Source organism: Plodia interpunctella, chromosome 26 (genome assembly GCF_027563975.2).
Source record: "Plodia interpunctella isolate USDA-ARS_2022_Savannah chromosome 26, ilPloInte3.2, whole genome shotgun sequence".
Classification (NCBI taxonomy): domain Eukaryota; kingdom Metazoa; phylum Arthropoda; class Insecta; order Lepidoptera; family Pyralidae; genus Plodia; species Plodia interpunctella.
Genome location: NC_071319.1, coordinates 4,093,101 through 4,116,962, shown reverse-complemented (window position 1 = coordinate 4,116,962; position 23,862 = coordinate 4,093,101). Strand labels below are relative to the sequence as shown.

The 23,862-nt window shown below is 34.5% G+C and overlaps 1 protein-coding gene across 3 annotated transcripts in view; it reads right to left on the bottom strand.

Annotated features, from left to right (window-relative positions):
- Positions 1-23,862, bottom strand: part of LOC128681071 (nephrin-like) — a 298,109-nt gene that overhangs the window by 258,476 nt on the left and 15,771 nt on the right. The window contains exon 2 of one of the 3 annotated variants that reach the window (XM_053764651.1): positions 7,846-7,889. The exons of the other annotated variants lie outside the window; for them this stretch is intronic. The gene's annotated coding sequence lies outside the window, so the exon portion shown is untranslated. The remainder of the gene's footprint in view (positions 1-7,845; positions 7,890-23,862) is intronic. 3 annotated transcript variants of the gene reach the window in all.

Below are 23,862 nucleotides of genomic sequence, written 5' to 3'. Positions count from 1 at the left end.
TTCTGATAGCGACAGATACACGCTTTCTCATAATATCACTTCGTTTCGCTGGTGAGAGGGGTCTATTTCATCAATGTCAAAGTTACACACAAGTTAATTTCTGCCAGAAATTTGCAACACCCTTCGTTTTTCGATGGCTAAAAACATTCGAAATCTCATTGGGAACTATCGTTAGTCGCAAAGGGGAGTCGAAATGTGTTCCGCAATGCAAAAAGTTCGGAATAGCGGTTCTTCTTGTGCCATAATTAACCCCAAAAGTTCCTGTACCTACCTCAATTTGTCACAATCCACCATGGTGCGACATGTTAAAACACACGAACTAAACTCAAATTGTATTATTAGCTTTTATGACTTGCAAATATACAGAGTTAGTGGTATCAAACGCAAAACCTCCTAAACACTACTTGGGTACATCAAAACAAGCAACTTTTATTCTACGACTTTTCGTGACATACGTAGTTTTTTTTTCATATAAAAAAAAATATATAATTTGCGATTCTACACATCTTAACTCTATGTAATAGCCAAGCAACACGAGACGTTATGTAGCGGAATCGAACATAGAGTTAAAAATACGAAACGACATTAAAACTAAAAAAAATATTTTTTTGTTTTTATTACGTTTAGACAAAAGTCGTCGAACAAAATATGTTAGTATCTGTGTATCTTATGCGCTTTGGAAGATTATGCGTTAGATACCAGTAACCCTGTTTATGTCCGTTTGTCTATTCGGGTGGAATTCTTGCAACTCAATTTTGAAGCAGATAATATCTTAAACCGATTAAGCTGAAATTTTGTTCACACATTTAGTTTCGATATGGCTATGAATTAATATATGTATAATAATGCATTGCGTGCATAATATTAATACCTATGGACACAATCCATACTTACTAATATTTTAATTATACGAAAGTCTGTCCATCTGTTTGTCTATCAGTCGCTTTCACAGCTAAACCGGTGAAGTGCTTCTCCTATTTCCTAATAGGTCTCCTACTGACCACCGGTAAATCCATTTTGATGAAATTTGAAGCAGATTTATGGATAAAGACCCGAGGTCAGAATTAGGCTATTTTATTTTAAAAAAATCGTCCCCTAAAGTTATTTAATGGGCGGCGAAAATTTATAAGAAGAACACACCATTCACGAAGCCGCGGGCAACAACTAATTCTCTATTTTAACGAGCACGAGTAGCGCATAAAAATGAATGAAACAAAATATTTTTCTACGAAATAGCGAAATTGAAAATAGTCACGTCATACAAAAATACAGGATTACAATAATATCGATGAATACTTATATATCCGACAAATAAAAAAATACATATCGGATTTTCGGAAAATTCAATTATTTTTCTTTTTTTCAATTTTAATTTTACTAGAGCGCTGCAAATATGTTATATTTTTAATTAGAAATATGCGTTATTAACCAATTGAAAAAAAAAAAACGGGATATTCCTAGAAGCGCACCCATTTCAATGCGCGTATTAACTAACTGTTCGAAACGCAACTTTTAGCAACTAAAATGTGCGCTTCGGGGAATACCCAAAAGAAACTGTTTTTTATTCTAATTGCTTATACCATCTCTGTCTTTCTCGTCCTCGCGTGTTCCTAATTTCTTTCTTGGCCATGACGCCTTGAAGCCATGTAAACGTAACCTATTAGTTTTTGATTGACTGTAATATTACAGTGCTGTAACAACAGCACGTTTAAAGGTCTAATTTATCGGTCAGTAAAGCAACAGCTTTATTCTCATACGCCATCCACGGTAGCAGCCACAGTGTGTACTAGTGATACTACTCTAGATCAGCGGTCGGCAACCTTTTGACAAACAAAATCCACATTAATCCTTACATATTATCAACAAAGTCCTCAACTAGGTAAAAAGAAGACAATCCAACCACATCGAAACGCTTCTAAAAACAAAGAAATCTAGGTTAATCGTGATACATTTTTTAGGTCGGCGTAAATAAACATCTCCACTGGTATTTACTGTAATGTTCGCATGTTCGCGGATGTTCAAAACGCACTTATCTCAGTAACTCTTTAATATAAATTATTCGGAGCGCGTTCTGCAAAGAATTCGTGGATTTATGAAACTACGTGCTTAGTCCGGGACGCTTGTGTAAGTTAGACGCTGAAGCGGGTCTTGGGCGAAATCGATATTTCAAATTCAAAATTCAAATTTAAATTTCTTTATTCAATTTAGGATGATATATATCACTTATTGACGTCAAAAAAATTACTTAAACTAAGTCTACTACCGGCTTCCAAAGCGCAGGTGAAGAAGAAGCGGCGCAACAAACTTCACCGCAGCCTTTTCTCCAAGGACGTCAATTAACAAATATAGGTCTTATACATATATTAAAAAATAGGACGAATTTACATCATTATTATTATTATTTTATTTTGTTTTATTTGAATATATAGGCGTTAAGTCCACCATTTGTACATAATTTTTGTGCAATAAAGTTTCGTTTTTTTATTAGCATATCGATGTGGCCCACTGCTGGGAATATGCCCCCCTTCCTTTTTCCACAAATCTCTGTCGAGGGCAGCCTGTTGCCACCACCGCATCATCACCCATCAATATCGCCCCGCCATCTCATTCGCGGTCTCCCTCTGCGCTTATGACCATCACCTATGGGGTAGCCAATAAAGTTCTAAATAAATTAATAAATTACCAGCTGCACCGGGAATTTCGGGAATAATATACATTCGATAAAAAAATACTTTTTTATCGAATGTATTATTGCTTACACTGGTGTCAGATTTTATTCAAGCCACCTTAAGATATCACGACTTTTACAACCTACAGTCTTATTTCGATTCAGAGTAAAAGGTACCGGTCCGTACGTAAATAATTCCAGGTTATAATCTACCTGTGAACCAAATTTCATCAAAATCATATATTTTACGAACAATTACTAGCATAGATTGCGTGTGTAATAAAATAATTTTAATTCAAATGCCTTCCTTCCGGAGAGGGAATGAAAGGCACGAAGGGTATTCATGAATCAGTTGAAAGAAAAGGTATAAAGGTCGTGTCGTATGGGGAGGCAAAATCGATGGTCTGATGTAAACGGAGGTACCGCCACCGACAAGAACTACGCTTTTAAATGCATGATAATGGAGGCTGTGCCTTCTGCAGCGAGAATGAAAACTCTCTCAGCTTTTAACTCGACCCGCGAATTGCGTCCGGATTACTACAAGTAGCGGGCTCACCCCGAAAATTGGGGCGAATTCCGAAAATGAGCCCCAAACGTGGATCAGCAATGTCTACGGAGGCCATTTTACCACTCTTATTTATACCGGCCTGTCAAAACACATGATTTATTGTTCAGTGAACAAAGACTTCCTAGGATCCGTTATGTTCGATTTAGGATGTTTTTATTATAGTCTGTCACTAGTAGGGCTTTATTTTACCCATGACTCGATCAGTAGGGCTTTCGAAGTTTAACTTGTGTCTCTGTCTGTGGATTAGTATCTTCCAAACGGAGGAATCGATTTTGATGTATATTTTTGTTTGAAAGGTTGCATCAAAGACAGCAAGTCTTTTATTCTAATATTATGATTGTAAAATTGTAGTTGTTTGTTTGTCCTTTTTCACTTCACTTGCACGATGGAGGACAATCCAACATGTTAGTCGAAAAATATATAATAGCCATTCCGACTCGTCAAGAAGAAGTCAAAACGAAGCATTCAAGAAAAAAGTAACAAACAAAACATATAAAAAAAACACAAGACTCAATTTGAACAAAACAAACTATAAAGATGTATCGCTAGTGCAATCTCTGCCACTTGAGGCAATTGCAGTAATTTATTTTAATGGTTACTTCTTTAAAACAATTAACAAGTAGACAGAGCCAACAAATATTAAAATACTGGTATTTAAAACGTTATTATTAAATAGGGAGCCGTAAAAGTTTGGGAATCATTTCCGAAACATCATTTATCATCAGTCAACACCGGTGTGTGACCGGAAATCCGGAATTCCATTATATTTTGAGTGTGCTATATGGTTAAGGCAAAGAAAAGCGTTTCTATCTCGTGTTTTTATTTTTTCTCTGTAAAACATTAGGCATTAACATGCATTTTGTTTTCACACACTAGTGACATAAGATAAACCCAGGAATGTTGCCTGCGGTAATGCGGCTACGTCTGATGTTATAGTGAACAATGAACAAATGTCTGGCAATGCCGTTTCCAAATCAAAACGCTGGCTCGAAGATGATAAGTATGGTTACCGTAGACCATGTAAAGTGCAGTAGAAATTTACAAAATAGTAAAAAAGTTTAAGAAATCGGTGTTTTACCGATTAATTTTGTTGGAATGAGAAAAGCAGGTTCGTAAACACTAGAATATTATAAATGTTATAATAAGTTTATTGTTTCTGAGATCTCGAAATATATTTGAAAACCTTGCAACCTTTGAAATTTATTTGAAAAAGCACTTGGCCGAGTTAAGCAAACGAAGCATACGATAGTATTACGATACATTACTCAAATGTCACCGGTATCGTGAATTCATGACTTGATCTCGCACCAGAAATGATTTAACAGTGAGCCAAGTACAATATGAATAAGAAATAGATTGTCGAAAGCGTTAGCTACGATAGAATCCGTTCGGTTGTAAATGATTGATGAAGATCGTACTCACTCGATATCTCACAGAGATATCATATTGTTTCTGAGATATGTACAGCAAAAGCACATCAATTTACTCAAGTATGCAAATTCCCCCCTATCGAAATTCGGTTTCTACTATTGAAAATCTACAATACGAGGGATAGGTAATGCAAGAGAATCTTATAATTAATTATAAATGCGAAAGTCTGTCAAGTTTACATTTTTACCGGTAGGCTGATTTTAATAAAATCTTTTAGATATCATTAAATAAATAAAATTTTGTAAATTCTGTTTATCGTCTTTGTTAACTTTTAAGTATTGTGTACCTATGTACAGTGTAGTTAGAATTACGGTGTTATATATAGAAGGAATGTTGTATAGAACGCGAAATTAAGAATAAATAATAATACATGTTAGATGTAATGTACTGTAATCTGTGATTGTACCTTTTCAAATAAATAACGACCCAAACATAGACCGCGACTGGAGCTGTGTACAGTTTAACAACTAGTAGATATTACGCGAGCAAGATTTTAAATCATTTTTGTATAACATCGATTTGGCACACAATAGTAAACAATTGACCGGTGCATTTGTACCGGTTCGTAAGGCAAATTCATGCTAAATTAATAAATAAAAGTAATTAAAAAAAACGCTGAACGCTAAATTAGTTTATTTGTTCAATCATTTAGCACCAAAGAATATATTTTCAAATAAATACACGATGCCGGAATGCTGCACAGGAGATCCCGGGTTTGGCCTCCAGTCAGATCAAGATGGAAAATGATCAGTCACGAGCTCACTTTGGGGCTAACTCAATCTACATAAATTAAGATTTTATTGATCAACATTGTGTGTTGATTTTTTTATAGACTAAAATAAATTGCTAAAAATGAGATGGTGTAGCTAGTGTGCGGCTAGATAGGTACCATAACTGAATTTTCGGGTTAAGTAAGACTCGCCTGCAGACTGGAAAGCCATCTGGTGCACGTCTATTGAATTTGTCTTCTCTTCATTAATTCCTTTGAATCGAAACGTGCTTTTTGAATACTTGAGCAGTCTCCATTAGAATGTTCCGGTCTAGTTCTAGCTAGTCCAATGACGGACCAACTAGAAAAAGACCGGAAGAAAAAACCGGATTTGAATTTAGTTCTTTGAAAGCCAAGTGGAGCATAGTAGCGCAGTTTTTGGCGCATTCGACCGGTGATAGCAATTTTCGCAAGAAGTTCACTCATTTAAAGAAGTACACTGGTCAAGTACCTATAAAATTTTGTTAAAATGAGCAGTGTAGACGAAAAAAATCAGAATCAAAATATATAATTTAACAGGGTGTGTGTGTATGTCAATTATTTCATTCATTTGTTATTTTGATCATGAATTCATTTAAAAACGGGTAAATTACCTATGAAATTTTGACAATAATATAATAGCAATATTAGATAAAAAAAAGAATCAAAATATATCGCCACTAGGTCCTTAAAAAATTGTAACCTTGAATTATAGATTAGAGTCCACAATATATACTGCTTTCTGTAAACTTTTCTTTTATTTTACTACTACTGTTCTGCTGAGAACAAAGTACGGGTCTGCAAATGCAGAAGTGAAATCACTTCTCACTATCGAGTCGATTCAAATTGAGACGCAGCGAACCTATCACTCTCCGGTGTTGTTATCGTTGCGTCACAATAGCGCTCTGTGGTTGGTTAGCGTCTCACTGCGAATCGACTCGATGGTGAGATGTAAACAGCAAAGTCGCACTACTACGCACGCTGATGAGAGATTACAATCGACCTTTGGCTTTCATGTGCCAATTATTTTACTGTGTAATTTGAGTGTTGCAATTTCAACAATCCTACAACGTTAACTAACCGTGAAGGCTGTTGGTTCCGGTTATTGTTGATGATGACTGGACATAAGTAAAATACAATAAAAATAAAAACATTTATTTTATTAATGGAAAATTTCAACTCTTTGTAGAACAATCGGAAATGAAATTTCACATGCCAGATTTGGCGCGGACCGAGGCGTACAGTCTGTTGACTGTGCTGTTGCACATCAACCTACCCAAATTCATTGCAAACTCGCCACTATTACCGCGCCATAGAGGTTCATGAAGGGTAACTAATGTGCTGTTGACTGTACATCTCGAAAAACGTATACGACTTACTAGACCGAAACTACAGTCAACTATTCCACTGATAATTACACGGTGAGTGACCCGTCTATTTCTTAATGGTTTTAATCAAATTATTCCAAGATTTGGTTACAAAGAAAAAAACATCGGGACAAAATAAACTAAATAAACGCTTGTAAAAAGACTTCAATTAAATTAACATATTTCGGTTGCCGTTACTTTATAAACAGTAAAACCAAAACAAGAACTCAGTTTTGTTTAATAAATCAAAAAAATATAATATACATGCGAAAGTAAGTTTGTTACCTCTTTAGTATATAGAGAACTCAACCAATTTTCTTGAAATATGGAGAAGGACATGGTACCTTTCATCCCCGAAAATTAAAGCGGGCGAAGCCGCGGGCTTTTGCTCGCGGCGTCGCTAGTATATATATAATATTTTATAAATCCATTGCATAAAATGCCGCATTCTTCGTACTCGAACATTTTGTATAAATATTATTACTAATAGATAAAGTTGGACCTGATTTATCGAGATTTACTCAACGATAGTGAATATTGACTTTGCATCTATTTTAATAATGATAAAACCAACGACCAAGTACATTCAACCATGTCGTGTACGACGCCAACTTTGTGCTCTAGGATTTTTTGACACGATACTCTGTAATTACACTGCCTCTGACACATTGTGGGACACATGTCTAGTTATTGATTTATTCCCAAGTGGACTGTTGTTATAAGTTGGGGGCTGGTTGGCTGCTGTTAATAACACAACTATATCATAATATGATATGGTTTGTATTATTTGTATTACTCACAATATTCACAACGTGAACACTGACAAAGTTTTGCGGAGAAGAGAGCCCTGATGGCGGCAACTTTAGTTAGCAAAGACAATATTGTACATTTTTTAATTATTGTGCGTCTTGGTAGACGGCTTTATGTTGTTCTAAACGCCCTTCAAATACACGGAACATAACAATGCAAGCACTGCTGTTCGTCGACAGAAATGTGTGTTAGGTTCTGCAGACGAGTTTTATACCAAGGTTTACCTCTTGTTAGTTAGAAAATATAAACTCACATAACTTGTTTGGTTCCTTTTGAAGTCTGCTTTATTTGATATACCTAGAAAGATAAAACAAAATCTATTAGTAAAGTATAATATTTACGCTTATGCTTCACCAAAAGCAATTCGTTGATTGCTAACTACAAATAGGTCACATTGACTCACTCGACAAACTCATACAGCACGAGTAGAATTCCAATCTGGGACTTTACGATAGGCTAAACCATTAGTTCCTCACAGAATCAAAATGCAATGAAAACTAAGGAAGAAGCGTAATGATTTTAAAACGATCGAGTTAGACATGGCATGCGTCATTTACTGCGTTATACGATTTTATGGGAATAACGCATGCGTTGTTTCCCACAAATTGTAGTTGTTAGGTACAGTTGTTTGAGTCAATCATACATGAATCAATATCACTACATAGCATATAGAAAACCAAATTAAAATTCTAAGACACCATTAACTCTGAATTTGCTAGCATCCTCACATCTGCTACAAAATTGCTGACGGCTTCCACACGGCTGAACATATATTTTCCAAACATAGCTAAGAATACACATGATTAAATTATCTTTCGAATAAAAAAAACTACATCAAAATCGGTTTACCCGTTTGGTCAGGTATCACAGTCGGCTGCTACGGTGCCACGAACAGACATACAGATAAATTTGTTTTCAAAACAATCTCGCCCGCCGCGTCGTTATTTCTAAGCTTTCTTTTATTATAATCACGCAATGGATTTTGACGCAGTTGTAGCAGTTTTTAAACATATAATATATATTAGGACAAATCACACAGATTGAGCCAGCCCCAAAGTAAGTTCGAGACTTGTGTTATGGGATACTAACTCAACGATACTATATTTTATAACAAATACATATATAGATAAACATCCAAGATCCGGGCCAATCAGAAAAAGATCATTTTCCATCATGACCCGACCGGGGATCGAACCCGGGACCTCTCGGTTCAGTGGCAAGAACCTTACCACTGCGCCACCGAGGTCGTCAACAAACAATTTATTAATAAACGTTTATACGTACACAAATCCTAGTGTATACTATAGATGTATACTTTATCTACTTCCAGTAAGTTTTGATACCAAAAATACAAGTACCTATACAAATAAATTGTTATGTTTTCAAAATAACAAGCGATAAGAAAGAAAAAAGTTTTCCGATTCACAGATAACGCTAAAAGTAGCTAGAAGTATTTCATTGAACAAAACCTTTAAAAAAACAATATACAAAATAAAACACGACATGTAGTTTTTTAATCAAAAAGAAAACTTTAAGAATGCTGAACCGCTGACAACAGGAAGTGACACCAAAGTACACTCACAGACCACAACGGACAGACGAAATTAAAGTCAAAAATCACATAACATTATATAGTACACTTTAGACTTTATTGACATGTATTTAAGGCTTATATTTGCAAGTTGGAAGTAATTAAATTGAACTGTGTGTTATTTTCCTTTAATGAATGTAATTGTCAAAGGAACGAAGATGAATGAAACGAGTTTCGGGTCATTTCGTGTGATGTTTTGTTAAATGTTAAAGCTTCCTTGTTTCACGCTAGGCGGTTTGAAATTAAGGATATATATAATACTAGCTACGCCCCGGAGCTCTGTCTCCGTGGGAATTTTGGGACAAAAAGTACCCTATGTGTTATTCCAGGTTATATTCTACCCGTGTACCAGATTTCATAACAATCCATCCAGTAGATTTTGCGTGAAAGAGTAACAAACATATACACATACATCCTCATAAACTTTCGCATCTACAATATTAATAGGACTCTGTGTTTATTCCCTTAATATGTGTATGAATTCACTCAAAAATCATATCGATTTTAAACGAGCTTTCTCATATCTGATTGAAAAAAATCTGAATTATATTTGTAAGCAAGACTTTCGATTACTGAGAATCCTGATGTTATAACATAGGGTCAAGCACATGTTAGTTTATAGTTCCCACGCAAATAGATTCATAGAATTTGCTGTCTCTGACGTATTCAAACTATACGGATAGCAAAAACATTAATTCACGGTCTAAGCCCAAAAATATCAAAATCAAAATCAAATCATTTATTCAGAAATTAGGCCTTCACAGGCACTTTTTCACGTCATAATCTAAATTAAATGATGTTTACCAAAGCTACAAACTACTAGCATTTCGGAACGACCACTGCTGAGAAGAAATGCCGAAAGAAACTCATTCAAACAGTGTTGGTCCCTATTATGCCAGAAGGGCTTACCATTTTTTAAATATAAATTTATGTATAACTTTTTATCAGTAATATAACATGTAAGTACATAATAAAGTACATGGTCAAAAGGTATACTGAAACATATTATGATTGTGATCAAGTGCTGATGAAAGGAATTTTCCTTTATCAGCACTTGATCACATATATACATACCCCAGTATATGCTAACTGGGACGTCAAATAAATTAACTTCGCAACGGCAAATGATGGGTATTATGCTTTCTATGTCGAATGCTTAGTCTAAACTAGAATTCTAGATTGTTAGGTTTGGTCTCGAGTTACAAAGCGCCTATTTGAGCGACGGAATATTGCACAACGCGAATGCGCAGTTGCGGAGTTGCTGCAGTTTGGGCGAATAAATGTAAGATTTTGTTTTTGTCATATCTTCGAAAGTATTGTCATTAAACAAGCTTTTATTTAGTTACACCTGTTCCGTTGTCTGTAATAAAAACTTGCAAGTCAGATTTCTCCTACTTCCTGTTGAGCTACAGAGTTTAACTTTCCCAAGTAGCTTCTGTTTCCATGACAATGCATTATTATGATGAGCATGACCTGATTTGCAGCCCGGATCGGCTCCAAACGAGGGAAACACCTCAACCGTTTACAACATAGACATGGGTTTTTGTCAGACGTTAAATGCCATAAGATCTCTTTCGACGACAATAAAAACTCGTGACAAAAATTAAATTTTTGTTAAAAAAGTATTATTAAATAAGGGTCTTCGTATAGTAATCGAAACAGGAATTCGTCATCTGTTTCTCTATATATTTTGCATTATCTAGGTTTGTTCCGTATGTCTCCAAATTTCCCAAAGGTAAACTGACAGAGAATGCTTTGCATTAAGTTGTAATTATTGTATCATCTAATGCATTTTTAGTGCAATAAACCAGCGCCATCATAGATAATTAATTTATTTTGAGTTTTATTTATTGTACATGGCATTCACTTGCCCTGGATTCTGCTCGGCCTCGCGAAAAGGATGTTTATTATTTAATAAGATTTTTATAATTACCATTAAACATTCACATCTGCATTTACTGACACTAAAACGTTTAAAGAAACTGTAATATTTCAGATTTACTGTCTTTGCGTCCGTTGAGTCTGCGGGGAGCCGTAAAAAGGGTAAAACATTTCACTAGATGCAAGCACAGAATAGAGTTGAGTACAGAAATATGACCTTTTTAACCCCCGACGCAAAAAGAGGAGTATTACAAGTTTGACCGCTAAGTATGGCTGCTTGTGTACGTGTCACCGTAGCTCAACAACGGGTGAACTGATTTTGATGCGGTTTTTCTTTTATTTGATAGCTAATTTTTATGCGGTGTTTCTTAGACATGTTTGATTAAAATCGGTTCAGCCGTTCAAAAGTTGTAGCGAAATGAAAATTGAAAGTCTTGAATTTAATTGAATTTAAACTTGTACTATTGTCTACTCGTACGTAGACAGAAAAAAAAGTCTTCATGTCATGTCTACCATTGCGCATTATAGTGTATAATTTATTATGTCTTTACCCGAGCGAAGCCGGGTCGGGCCACTAGTTAAGACTACACAATTGTTACTATTAACAGTTCTCATCGGCTTGTTGTATTTCTGTTCTTTCCATATTCCGACACAACTTTTATTCATTCAAGTCGTATAATTTATGTATAGCTGTCTCCGTTATAGCTTTATACTTTTAATGACTGCGTTTATACGATTACAAGTCGCACAAATATCGCAAGATTCCGTTGCTTCAGTGTATTTTATTCCCCGACGACAGAACGAGGGGAGTTATAAGTGTAACGTGTATGTGTATCTGTATGTCTGTCCGTGGCATTGTAGCAGCCAAACAACAGAACCGATTTCGACCTAGTTTTTTTCTTATGAGAGAGATAAGATGATTTTTATTTAGTTTTTTGACCGAACAAGCGAAGCAACAACAAATCAACTTGGGGCAAAAATACACTTTTTGTATGCGTTACACGCGATAACTTTTGAACCATTGGTCTGATTTTGATGAAATTTAAAAGGTATGTAGGATCTGTCAATTGAATTTTGTATAATTAAGTTTGTAAAATGTTATCTTTCTTTGACTATAAATCTGGTTTTTGGCATTACCGACTAGATATGAAAAGCCAAATTATTATATTTGTATGTTGGGACGTGAGGGAGGCAGTGTAAGCGAGACAGATGGACAGATAGACAAACTTTCACGTTTACAATTTTACTAGCTACACGCCGCGGTGTTACCCGCGTCATTATTTTAAAAAACGCTCACGTTTTTATGCATATATCGCGATATAAAGCACCATTGACAATAGACTGTGACTTTGGGCGAATCAATATGCTAGTGACTGTACGTAATGAGATACGTATTCAGATGGATAATGAATGATTTATCACCTCATCCATCAATTAGAAGCCGAAATAAGAGCATTTCTCAGTAATCCGTATCAATACAAATGTGATTTTCCAAGAGAAAATGTACAGGTATAATTAATACTAAAAAAAAACAATAAAATAAATATTTTTGGTGGCTCCCATATAAAACAGCGTGATTTTTTGGTAAATGCACGTTACCCGCGTATTTTTTTTTATATTTACGTTTATATGCACAGTAGCACCTATAAATACTTTACAAAGCGGAAGACCATAGAATAATAAAATTAATATTCTTTTATTTAATCGGAACCGGCTTTTGACCAAATCCCACAGGAATCGCGTACTTTTGAAATAAAAAGTACGTATTAAAAAAATGTCTTAACGGAATATGCCGCACAAGAGAACAAATTTTAAGAGAAAGTATTATTGTTTTCTAAATACACATGTTCAGTTCACCGTTTTCGATTTAGTCAGCTGTGACAACATTGTGTAATGGAAAACAAAGATAAGTACTTACCAATACAATTATTTATCTAGTGTGGCAAGATCATTTGTTTCTCTCTCTACGAAATAAAATAAATTAATAAAAATGTTATGGTTATGTTATATTTCAACGTTAAAAAAATTAATACAACTGGTTTCATATAGCGAATAGGTACAAGTATAATTGTAGTAATTTATATTTTACCCAGAAACAAAGCAATTGGAAATTCAAAACTATTATTATCGTCACCATTCAAGCACCGAAATTAAACAGATACTAAATTACACCCCGAAATTGGACATGCTGGAAAGCTATACTTAGCTCTTTTGGGCTTAACTGGCTATAAAGTTTATAACGTGGCCCAAATCCCAACTAATATTATAAATGCGAAAGTAAGTTTTTTCGTTTATTTGTTACCTCTCCACGCATTATCTACTGGACCGATTGTTATGAAATTTGGTACACGGGTTGAAAATAAACTGGAATAACACTGGAATATACAGTACTTTTTATCCCGAAATTCCTACGACAGCGAAGCGTATATCATATGTATGATTTACAACATGTCCCATACATCCTGTATAATCAAACAAGTTTTTGCCCGCGGCTTCGCCCGCGTAAAATCTACGGAAACATTTATTTTTCGGGGATGAAAGGAAAATCATACAAGGTACACAAATTAAAAAAAAAAATGTTTTTGACATTAGTAAAAAGATTATGATTTGACAAATTTTAAGTTATAAGCAGCTCATAACCAGTGATGTGATAGTAATATTTTTACTAACATAGCGCAATAAAATGTGTAGATGTAGACAATCGATCACACTTCAAGTTACCCAGCATAGAACAGCTATCTATGTAACAGCTATAGCTGCTAAAATCAAACATTATAAATTTATTAATCAACATCAAAAATACAATACAAAACCTTTTTGAACATTATAATTGCATTCCCTTAAGGCGGCCTCATCGCTGTGAGCAATATTTTCCAGGCAACATTTTGAATGATTACTTAAAGAGCACCAGTGTTTCGCACCAGCACCTACTTAGTAGTAAAGGCTCCAACCGAAAATCAGTGTATTGCTCCTATAGTAATAACATCACTGAGTTGTGGCCTGTTTATATTACTGCAGCGCACACCACCCATAATCACTTTTTTGAACTTACCCGCTTTTTGTTTTGTTTTTTTTTAATTTCAATTTTTTTGGTTGTTATGTGTGTGTCTGTAGTTTTTTGAATATATTATTATTTATATATCTTATTTCTATTCCAGTAGAGTTCCAATTCCTAACCTGCTTTGGGCCACGTTAGTAAATAAGCTCGTTAAATTTAAAAAGGAATTGGCATAGTGAGCGACAGCATAATTTTACCAATCGAAGGTTCCCGTTGTTGGAATGACACTTCCAGTGATAAGTACACTCGAACAGAAACGAAACTCCGTTATAATTAAACCAAGCACGTATTTTTACCATGTTCATTTGTTCATTAAGATATAGTAGAATTGTGTTCAAAAACAGAGATTATTAATTTGCAAAAATATAATTATAAAAATTATAAAACCCCGGACTTTCAATGTTCATTTCGCTACAACTTTTGAACGGCTGAACCGATTTTTATGAGACATTACTAAGTACACTCCGGATAAAATTATCTATGACACAAAAAAAACTAAACGAAAATAGATTCATCCGTTTGGGAGCTACGATGCCACAGACAAATACACAGAACTATTTACAATGTGGCGTTTTCAGTTTTTTTTTGTTTTACGTTCGTATCTAGTTGCTATTACACATTCAATTAAACCAATTTCCACAATTATTCAACACGTATTTTGAAATATTTGTGTAGTTAGGTATGTGAAAGATATTTGAACAAATTCCGGAAAATTTTTATTACGATTTTTTTGTTCAACATGAAATGATACAACAAATTCGGAAGTACTATTTACGAAAACAAGATTATCACATCACAACAAACTAGCTTCACCTCTGGGCTTCGTTCCCGTCGGAATTTCGGGATAAAAGTACCCAGTGTATTATTCCAGGTTATATCCTACCCGTGTACCAAATTTCATAACAATCCGTCCAATAGATTTTGTTTGAAAGAGTGACAAACATACATCCTCATAAACTTATTAATATTACATTACAAAAGCATTTATAATATCATTATGATGATAGCATCGGTAATGTATCGTACTATTTAAACATAGAAATGATTATATGAAAAAACTTTAGTAGTTATCATATATGAGTCCAACTGTACTTTGCAAAACAACGAGTGATCATTCCATGAACCAATGTGGCGAAAGTAGCCCCTAGCAGCTGAACTAATGACTGCTATCTGCCAAAGTGTGGGCCGTCTCCTCAGGCCACAGACTTGTAAAGTTACAAGTATACAGACTGGGCATATTTAAAAGGTAAGCAGTACCTACATTTAATCGATTTGTCTATTTTATTTTCAATTATTTTTTATTCAATTTCATTATCAATTAATTTTCCATTAATAAACTTTTTTAGCTATATCTACTATTATTATAAAACTCCGAAACTACTAAACCTATTTCAAAAATTCTTTCACCGTTAGAAAGGTACATTATCCAAGATTGCTATATGCTATATTTTTATATTGGACAGAGAAACAAAAATATTGTTTCGATTTAAAATCAAAACAATATTTTTGTTTCCGAAGCTTGGAGCCGTACACATTCGTACGCACACAGCCGTACGCATTCTTGCTACAAATCAACTTGGGGTAAAAATACATTTTTTGTAATTTTCAAACACAATAACTTTCGAACCGTTGGTCTGATTTTGATGAAGTTTAAAAGGTATGTAGGATCTGTCCATTGACAGATATTTTTAAGTTCGTATCGCAACAAAATCAGTTATTTTGGTTGTTGGTTAAACGCTCGTTTTTGAAATATTCACAATTTTATAAAAACTCTTAAAAAATTTATTGTGTTCCCGAGTTCGCGGCGAACTAGTTTCATATAATCAAAATAAATATTTGATGATGTCACCACTTCACATATTCATATCTTAATTTTGCCGGGGAAACTACACGTAAAGATGTCCAGTGTCAAGCGACCGTTATGTCGAATTACTCAACTGGTTCGTGACATGCAAACAATGTCGCGAAATTTCATATTGTCGATTTTCATTCACTTTTGTTGGCGTAGATGTTTCTATTTTGTATTTGTCAGTTATTTACCGAAATGTGTTTTACCGCGACCATTTTTATTTTATGGTGAAATTGTTAAAATAAACCGTGAATTCGAAATGTACTCTGGTCATTGAAGTGGCTCGGTTCAGGCAAGGATTTAGTAACCAGTGGTGTAGTGCTTTTTGATTGGCTATCGACAAGCAAAGGAGAATTTGAAATTTCAAAAATGCGCTTAAAAATAGTGATGTATCTACGTACCTTTTAACTGAAACTTAAAAATATAGAGGGAGATTGTCAGTTCTATCCATTCTATAATCTGTCGGAGTTAATACTATATTATATTATTATTTTATAGCAAGTTCTTAATTTATTTATTTTTGCATACCCATACTCGCTGAAAAGTAGTTTAGCTTATATTTTGCGATGTACTGATTATTTTACAAAACTTTCATTCCTTCTTAGAAATGGTAACTGGTAACTTTAGACTCTTCCTTATCCCTTGATCTCCCAAACACTACTCACTACACAAACGGACTGTTTCTCGCTTGGTGTATTGTGGGCAGAATATTAAGTGACCACTTACTATAGCCAAGGATAACTTAAGAGATGTTAAAATGGTCTATTACTTATTGCCACAGCTGCGTCAGGAGCTAACTTAAGTTTTTGTAAGTTTAAGCTATCCTACTAATAATATAAATGCGAATTTTGTGTGGATGTGAGTATGTACGTTAGTTACTCTTTCACGCAAAATCTACTGGAGCGATTGTCACGAAATTTGTTACACGGGTAGAATATAACCTGGAATAACACATTGGGTACTTTTTATCCCGAAATTCCTACGAGAGCGAATCACCGGGGCGCAGCTAGTTACGTAATAAATTTGAAAACGGTACGTACAACGTGCAAACTGCATTTCATCCTGTGAAAACTACGACTGTATCTGTCTATTTGGTCGGGATTACAGTATGAATATCATTAATATCCAGCAAAATTTATCTCCTTATGTGCAATGACCACACATGTTACTGTGGGCGTGTCCTGGAGTCCTGAAACACAGGATTTTCCTAGCTCAGGCTCCAGTCCGCCCCCTCCCTTATTAAATACAACTGATGTTAATTTGAATAATAGTGATGTGTGGGTGGAAATTAACATTTTTTTTTTTTTTTCATTTTTGAAGTGTTAGAATTTTATGTTGTTTAAAAAGATTTTTATTTATGACTATGAAGAAGTCAGATTGGTCATACCCAAGTGGGGAGGCCGAATATTAAAATGCCACTTCAATATCGTCCCGCCAGTGTGTCAAACTTTTTCAATTTCCTTTACAACTTTTAATTGCTCGGGACACGAGGCCGAAAAAATGCTGATGCAGACTGCCAATGGGAAAAACGTCAAATTGTAACACAGAACACAAAACGTGTGGAAATAATGTGTTGAGAAATTATTTAGCTTCTTCAGTTCAGTTAAATATAAAATATAAGCTCTACATTTGTTATAATAATTGACGTTCTCGGAGAAACGGAAAATTTTAAGCATTTGGGTGTGATTTCACAATATATAGATTGGTTCAAAATAAAGTTTTTGGTGTATAATTTATTATGGTTTTACCCGAGCGAAGCCGGGGTGGACCGCTAGTTAAAAATGTTTTCAATATTTAAGATTAGCTAGAAATCTTATGTTAGAAGAATAGAATTTGTTTATTGACAAGCCTTATTTCTGTACTGTAGCTACTTTATCACTGGCAATTCCGATATCATTAATTCTCGATATTCTACAAGTCACCTTGATAAATCTTCTTTATAGACTTTTATTCATTACATATGAATAGAAAACAAACTTGGCTTTAACAAGCAGACGTCACATTTCGAATTTATGCAATAGGGTATTTTTTTTTTTAATTTTTAATTTTAACTTTTAGTGTTACTAATAAATGAGTGACGGTTTAGTTATCGAAAATAAAAATATTAATAGTTTTGAATATAATAAACGTGAAATAGGGTACAAGAAAACCTTATTTTTATAAGTATTGATAATTTAATTTAATGACAACGCTTTCAAAGATATGACAAAAATATTATCACACATTTTGTCGCACATAGAGGTGACACGACATAGAGGTGACACAGAGACGTCACAACCAGGTTATATGTTCGCAAAATTGCTTGTACAAATAACTTTTTAAAATATTGCGTTAACAACTTTAAATCTTCATTATAATCATACAGCTGCATCGTTGCACTCTTCGTCTTCAGGCATAATGATCATAAATACGAGTACATCTTTTTTTGGTAATATTTTTACAATTCTACGACCATGTCATCTTTGAACATGTACACAAACGCTTCATAGCTACATAAATTCCAAATTCCCAAAATGTAGAACTATTTCTACTGGAGGTAATTTATTTAATATATGCAAATAACTACGGGAACTACCATACGGGCGCTTCAAGTAGCTAGTGAGAGGGGTCTGAGTGTATTACTATATAAATCTATTGGCGGGTTGGGAAGGAATATTAACTGAAACTACTGTGAGATGTTTTGGAATGAGGTTTATATAGGTAGCAGTAAAATTTTGGATGTTATTTATCTTCATTTTAATTTTACTTACTTTCAGGTGTCCATTTTTACAAGTTCTTTTAACTTGTACTTGCTTTAGCCCGCGTGACTTCCCGCGTACGTTATTTTTCGGGGATAAAAGGTCACTGTGTACTTCTCCGTATTTTTAACTATATGTATGCAAAATTCCAAGAAGATTGCTTGAGTACATTTAGCGGGAAGAGGTAACAAACAAACTTATTTATAATATTAATCAGGATATAGATTAAACTAGAGCAAACACAAGTTTTAAATTTGCCAAACATTTTACAAGTTTTCGTGTTATCCTGACAATAATGGCGCATTTAACCCATTCTAATTATCGGGCCATGCATAATTATGTAAATGGGCCAAGAACAAAAGGTGGTATGTTTGACGTGTGAATTGCTTTTATTACGATTGAGCATACTGCGCCTTACGTTTTGGGAAACAGTCTGTGACTTTAAAAAATCTCAATACGCGATACTATGTTTCTTATGGGGCCGAAACTATACTCGCAAAAGATCCATTTTTGGTTGGATCTATGCTCATTTCTGAGATTCTGTGTAGCCAGTTTTAATTGGAGCTCTGGACTGAGGAAAGACTTTACTTTTGAACTTATGCAATGTTGCTCCAAAAAATAATTTCGTTGATTTTGTAATTGAGCTCGCGTAAACAATATAAATATATACATACATCAAAATCAATAGAAAACAGAGTGTAGTCCATATTAAAAATTCTCTGAATTGTGTGTTGTTGAAGCGATTCACAAACATTTTGTTACATTTTTCATTTGTCTATCGAAAAATCCTTTGGTTCAACTTGTTGTAAAGTAGCCGTTTTTCGGGCGGATTTTTTGAATTATTCATTATTATTACTTCACTAGCTTTTGTCTGCGGCTTCACCCGCGTTCTTTTCGTGCGTCCGCTCGTAACTTATTATTGTCAATATCTCGGGTTCAACGTATCGCAATTACACATACGAGTATACCAAGTTTCAAGTTTACACATCCGCTATACGACTATGAAAACTGCATCCAATTCCATCCAGTAAGTAGTTACGCACATAATATACCTTGTATTGTGTACCTGTAAAAATAATTAATATTTCCGCTAGATCAAAGGTCAAACAAACGAAAAACTTCCTTGCCCCTGCCCTCAACACTCCTAGAGTCCATTTAAAAGAACTCATAATGCTGGTCTCGTCTCAAACAGTTCATTTACTTAATGCGAATATCCAAGTAGCGGTCGCGAGGAAAATACTTATTGATTTACTGAACGTTTCCAATATCACACGGCACGGCACGATTATCGGACCTAATTTTTCTTCATGTAATTTGGACTCGTACCTCCCGGGAAAGAGGAAGGAAAAGGTATGAAACGATTTGATGTCATTCGACAAATAATGGAAGGGAAAGATCAAAGACAGAAACACGTTGAAGAAATTGAGGGAGGCTTTTGAGGTTTTATTTTACAAAAATAACATTTTTGACAAAAGCTTAATTATTGTTGTCAGAGAGATCTTATTGCATTCAATGCGTGACAAAAATATCATGTCCGTGCAGTAAACCGTTGAGGAGTTTCCCCGTCGATGAGCAATCAGGTCATATGCATTGTAATCCAGACTAAACGGGTGTACACAATTTCAGCTCAATCGGTTGAAGATATCAGCTTTCAGAATCATTTTGCTTTAGAATGATATAAATGAAATTTCAAAAAAACTCAATTAGGTCAAATGATCCCTCATTTATCTGAGTACATTGGTTTTTCTTCTTAGCCATAAAATAATTGTAACTCGTGATATTAATCCTTCGTCTCTGGAGAAAATAAAGACAATTAAATAATAAATAAATAATTAATAAATATATTAGGACGAATCACACAGATTGAACTAGCCCCAAAGTAAGTTCGAGATTTGTGTTATGGGATACTAACTCAACGATACTATATTTTATAACAAATACATATATAGATAAACATCCAAGACCCGGCCAATCAGAAAAAGATTATTTTCCATCATGATCCGACCGGGGATCGAACCCGGGACCCCTCGGTTCAGTGGCAAGAACTTTACCACTGCGCCACCGAGGTCGTCATATTGAACAACAATAGGAGTTCGACCGGAGCGCGCGAGAACTGAAGGGAAATAATATAGGAAATTTATTTAATCTTAAATTTTGTTTGATGCACTAATATAAAAGTTTATAGAAGTGTATCCGCAACATGCTTCATCAAAAAATAAATTAGTCTTTGAGACCACCCACGAGCTGAACCGGTTTAATATCTTGTCTGAATTAATGTTTTTCCTTTATATATAAATGTGTTAGTGAAAACTGTGATTATGGCACTAACACAGTCGTAAGCAGGGATTTACTTCCTAAGTCAATAATATTATTAAAAACTTTTTTGCAACTGTCAAAAGTTGTGTCGTCTCCTGCAATGTTTACGCGCCCAAACAGAAATAAACAGTTAAGGAAGAAAAATGGCTCTCATTCAAATTGCGCAATTCATGGCCCGCAGCTAATGCTGTAACGATTTATGGCATTCTGAATGGTAGCTCTTAGACTAACTATCGGGGATATAGCAAGGTTTTTCTTACAAAAATACTATTAGATACATTACAAATAGTTATTACAATCACAACAATCCTAACAGTGCGACTGCGCAACGCCATTGAAAAACATTTTTTTTTTCGAATACTACAATTATAAGGGTATCAAATTAAAAAGGGCTCAACACAAGGAATTTTAAACAGGCGGGTATTTTGTTTTTTTTTTTTGCTTGTTATTTTGTCTTCGTCCTTAGTTATCAGACCATTGGCACACAGATCTTCCTTGACAAAGCACTTTTAAGTTTGCCCTTTCTGTCTGGCAGAAACTGCATGGCCAGTGGCATTAGTTTCCTATGTTTTACAGTCAAAGATTAGATAGATGGCGACAAACTTGACAAATGTTTACACAAAGTTAAAACAAACATAACAGAAATAAAATGTATACATACAACAGTTACCTGTTTTACTCCTGAAGATTTTGTCTATCTCTGTGGCAAATTTCATCAAAATCGGACCAGCAGTTTTTGAGTTTATTAATCAATCAATATCAATACATATAATAAAATTGAAGAAAGGTCAAATTTGTACATTGGATTTTTTCTTGGAATTCTTCATGGAATATACTTAGTTACTGATATAGATGGCGAAAATATAGTTTTGGAAAGTTTTGTCTGTCTGTCTGTCTGAACGCACATCACTCGAAATCTACTGGACCGATTTACTTGAAATTTGGTATGTAGGTACCTTATATACCGGGCTAACATCTTAGATACATTTCATCCCGGTAAATGGTCAGGTGTCCGTAGGATAATTGAAAAACTAATAATGAATCAAAAATATAAATACCGGGTTAACATATTTAGACATTTCATCCCGGAAAATGAGGAGGGTCCTGTAGAAATATTAAAAAAAAACAATCCACGGAGCCGATTGACTTTAAAATTTTGCAGAAAGAAAAAGGGGTAAAAAAACTGTTAATATGAAAGTTCTACACCGTTGAAGTTAGTGACTTAAAAATTGGGATTTTTGTTGTTTACAACAAATTAATGAATACGTTTTTCAGATTTTTCTGATAATTAACCCTCAACCTTCAAAAGGGGTAGGTGAAAGTTTGTAAAGGACTTAATACAATTTTCAAGATAAAAAGCTGAAAAAATCTTATTGACACTTACTTTTTGTAGTAAATAACAGTAAGTAAATACAAAAAAATATTAATTTACGTTTGTGGTTAATAAAAAACCGGGAAGTAAAACGTCATGGAAAATGGGACGCACGCGTTGCAGAAAGCGGGAGTGGAAGTCGGAGCGGGAAATAGAAAGGAGACCGTTAATGGGAAACGGGACGGGACTCATTGCGAAAAACATGATGGCACAATATGTTGGAAACGTTACGGAATTTCTATATTACATAGCAGGAAGCGACATTGGACAAGTTTGCGGGATGAGACACGCAGCGGGAAACAGAAAATTGAACTAAAGATGAGAAAAAATGCGAATTTAAATCATATATGTTTACCAGTCTCATAGAGTACGCGATAAAATTACTGAGATTTTGCTATGAAATTCACGCGGGCGGCTAAAAGCTAGTTACAAATAAAAATACAAACTTTTCTCTTTATATTCGTATGATTACACTTGGTTTTCACGAACGTTTATCTAAAATTCAGGAAGCAAACAGCCAGGCAATAATGGCAACACCGCCCAAATAAAACATTTCTAACCTGGCAATGGCACACACGTTGCGGAGAATTACACAATGGACATAATAGAAATTATTTAACTCCCCAACTTCTGTTGTAGTTATGATTCTAATGTATGCTATGCTAATGCATTTTATACTGCACTGCCATTATTTTAAACATGAACTTAATTTTTTAGATGTAAAATGTAAATGTAACATGATTTTCTAATTTATAATAAGATAGGGACTAATTTTTATTTCGGTGTCTATTCGAAGGTCTTTAAATTATAAGAAACACCAGCGCAAAGTTATGACATGAAAAACAATTCATTTTTGGACTCGGCCAAACGGTCCATACCAAATGATACTCTAACGTTACGTCACGATTGAGTATATCTTAGCGAAAAAAGCTAGCAAATCGTGATTTTTAAATCATGGTATAAAAAAGAACAATTATATTTTAGAGGTGGTATTATCCACCATCGTAAAAGAAGTCATCACCAGAGATCGGATATACCTGTATGACTTTTTATAGTTTCTTGGGAATCACTTTAATTATCGATGTGATTCTTTCACTAATGATTCAATTGTAACATTCTTGAAAGAGGCATACAAAAGCAAATGGTGGTCTATGAAAACTACAATACACGAGTCAGATTGGTATACACACTCACATGGCACCAGTAGGATTCGAACCTATGACCTTTCGATCACAGGTGGACGATGTTGACCACCGGACCAACGCTTCACGCTTACATGTTATACATTACAATAGTTTTGAAAATTTAATCAGAACAAGTTTTGACGTGTTTTGAACAAAAGTTCGAAGCTAATTTAAAGTTTATTAACGAACATTTAAGGAATATTATCGAGTTTATAACAAAATAATTACACCCTGGGGCTTCGCATCAATAGGAAATCTAAAATGTAACTGATCAACTGAAC